This window comes from Adiantum capillus-veneris, chromosome 22 (genome assembly GCF_014529385.1).
Source record: "Adiantum capillus-veneris isolate H3 chromosome 22, ASM1452938v2, whole genome shotgun sequence".
NCBI classification, from domain to species: Eukaryota; Viridiplantae; Streptophyta; class Polypodiopsida; order Polypodiales; family Pteridaceae; genus Adiantum; species Adiantum capillus-veneris.
Genome location: NC_140952.1, coordinates 122,477,690 through 122,481,112, shown reverse-complemented (window position 1 = coordinate 122,481,112; position 3,423 = coordinate 122,477,690). Strand labels below are relative to the sequence as shown.

General features: G+C 42.0%; 1 pseudogene; it reads right to left on the bottom strand.

The window, feature by feature from the left end:
- Positions 1-518: 518 nt before the first annotated feature.
- On the bottom strand, positions 519-1,221 carry LOC147430137 (uncharacterized; annotated as a pseudogene).
- Between the last annotated feature and the right edge of the window lie 2,202 nt (positions 1,222-3,423).

The following is a 3,423-nucleotide window of genomic DNA, read 5'->3' as shown; positions in this document are numbered from 1 at the left end:
TTTTGCTTTTCAAGTAAAAGCGCCCATACTGGGAACCTCTAGGGCTCTAGTACCATAGGCAATACATGTGAGTGAAGTACCAAATCAAGCTGAGATTTCTCTTACAGCTTAAGATTTTACAGGGTGGCACTTTGATTTTTTGTTTGTTCTTTTTCAGCATTTTAATTTTGTAACTTTGGGGGGTCATATAACACTGATACACCTCCCCATGCTCATCACACTAGTAAACTCCCTTTATAATACTTAAGCTAAAGGTCAATAGGGTCAAGCCCACTAGAAAGCCCTAGTACATTTCACACAATGTTGCCTAAATCGGATTAAGAACCTAAGTAACCATTAATTATTAGGAAGGCATTCCCCATGGTATTAAGAGAAGATTTCTACCACCTAACTTGGTCAAACTAGTTTGTCGGATTGCTTGATTTTTAAACCTAGACAAGTGATTATGACAAAAAATTACATTGAATTAAATGTTTGATACTAAGCAAATGCGGTGAATATTAGGCTACCAATCACAATTAAAGCTGACAATCATAGATGCAAAAAAGATAAGGGGCAATGCTAATGGACAAGAAACACCTGTTTGTGTCGATGGTCGCGCTTGATTTGAAGAGTGAGTCGAGATAAAGATTCCATGAAGGTCCAAATCCTACCAATAGCAACACGCTCCTGTACACACTAGGAAACAAAAGGAATACCTCCAGGAGGCACATTAGTGGAAAAAGGTACCAACACTTATTGAACACAACAAAAAACATAAGGAACCCTAACCTAATTATTTGCACTCCCCCTAGAGAGTCAAGGGAATAGGATATTGTAGAGGTTGGGGGGAAACCCTAAGGCTAAACCCCTATCTTCGTTGTCGAGATAAACAAAGTCATCATCCATGAGACCATATGTGCCATCCGTGTAGTCGTGTAAATTTTCTTCTTCATCATAGGTACCCATGTTTATTAAGAAGGTCACTAGACGCCTATAGTTATCTTGGTCAAAAGTGTAGGCTTGTTTAATGGGAGAAACTCTCTCTACTAAGTATGGATCAGACGTGGTCAAGAGACGTATCAGCCATTCTAACTCCTCAAAATTCCTCTCACATGCTAGCGTACCTATCAAATCCCATTCACATGCAAGCACTGGAAAGACCATGTGAAATATTTGTGAAAAGTAACGAGGGTACCTCTCACCCAAGGCAGGAGTGGATGACTCTAGCGTACTAGCCATATCTGTACACGCAAATAGATGATGGTTAGAGTGCAAATATTACAAGGGTCGTGTTCTTGTGCATAATTTGTTTTTATGATTTGTGTTATGGCTCTTGCTCTTTTACTTTTTTATCTTGTTTTTGTGAGTATAAGGCTTTATATATACATTCCCTAAGATCGGAGATTAAGAGGTCAGGGAGAAAGGTTGAGAGGAAAGCAAGTGAATGATGGATATCCACAAACAGTCCCCCCTTCCTTGGGTAGATCATACCGTTTGAAATGATGTCGTCACCCTTTGAAACCAATTGTTCCAGTTGGTAATAGGTGAGGATTTTTGCCAGTAGTTTTCTATTACCCTAGGTGCCTCGTCAAGTTGCAAGGGTGGTAAGGTACTCTCCCAGGATCGAACTTGAAGTGGTTCATCAGGTGATTCTTGAACACTGGGAGGTGTGGATTCTTTTGTAGCTTCATGGAGGTCCACTACTATAGATGGAGGCTGTGTAGAAGCTTTTACCTCTATGGATGTATTACATGAGGAGCTAGAAGCTTCATGGAACTCCCCTCTTCCTGAGCTAGGTGGAATAAATTGGTTTTGCCTTGGAGCCCAAACTAGCTCTGGACTAGGTGTGTAGCATTCTGTGATCTTTCCCTTTCCACGATCTGCCATTGGCTTTAGCGTTACACTGTTTGACTCATAGCGGTTTGTTGTCGATAGAGAAGGACACATTTTACGTTTAGGTACCCAAATTAACTCATTTCCATCATAGTAGCCTTGGGCTTCTAATAGTTGTTTTGGAATCCATCGTGATTTGGTCTTGACTCTCCTAGGGCGCGCTCTTGGTTTTCCCGGGAAATTTTTTCTTGGAATGGATGGGAGGGTTGAGGTAGTTGGAAGTAAGGCCTTAGGGACCCATTGATATGTACTCTTAGGTCGTGCAGGTTGAGTACTTGCAATATTACTGCTTGCTGCAACTACAAGTGTTGAAGTGCTAGATTCATGGGTAGCCGGCAAAGACGAGTTAACCACCTTGGCTTGTGAATGTTGGCTATCCTTCAACGTTGCTAGAGTTTGCAACGTAGGTGACTTTGCTTGAATGATAGGGGTAAGAGTCGGTGGTCGCGTCGTGACACTACCAGTATCCCAATCAATAGTGCATTTGGTTGCCAACATCCACGTGCGTCCCAGGTTTACGTTGCCTTCCATAGCTCCTGCGGGCATGACTAGAAACCTCTGCACTATGCTTCCATTGTCATAGACAACAGGGGTCTGAAGGACTCCAAGAATAGCAGTTTTCTTTTTATTAATGCCCTTGACTTGCATCGTACTCGGGGATAGGGTCGGTTTCCCTAATTGACACCAAACTCCATAGGATAACAAATTGTGTTTAGCTCCCGTATCTAATAAGGCATTGTATAGTACTTTCCCATAGGGGCTATTTAGCTCAATTGGGTATCGTAGGGGTGGCTCAGATTCTAATGAGTCATCATCTGTGTCCTCGAAAAATGCTTGCGTGATTCCCAGATTAGCCTCTCGTTGGCGTCTAAGACGTTGTCGTTCTCGAGCCTCAACTCTTGCTTGGATTTTTTTAAGCTCTGCTTGTTCTTTGGCAGCCTTCTTTTGATGGATGGCTTGCAACTCTTCCTGGCTTAGAGAATCATAATATCTTTTGAATTTACTCCCATTAAGGAATCCAATGGTTTCAACTCCATCTAGAGTCTCCACACGAATGGTACCTTGCAGGGTAATTTCACACACTCGATATGGTCCCTTACCATCGTATTTCAATTTCTTCTTTTCATTACGTACCCCGTACATAAGAACTTTATCACCAACCTTGATGTCTTTATCCTTTAAATGGCTATCAAACCACTTCTTTCTCCTATCCTTCTCCACTAGAGCATTTCACACAGCTAATTGCCTTTCTTCATCTAGCCTTTCCAGGATATATAATCGCTCCACTAAGGGGTTACCATCCCAACCGTCTTGAGAAGCTACTCGAAGACTAGGAATGACAAACTCCCATGGCATAACTGCTTCTTGGCCATACACCATCTTAAACGGTGTGCAATTAATAGCAACTTTATACGCAGTACGATAAGCCCATAAAGCTGATGTAAGCTTAAGGTCCCAATCAGTGCGATGAGCCTCGACTGTCTTTGTCAAAATGGAGATGAGAGTTTTGTTGGTACTCTCAGCTTGGCCATTTGCTTGGGGATAATA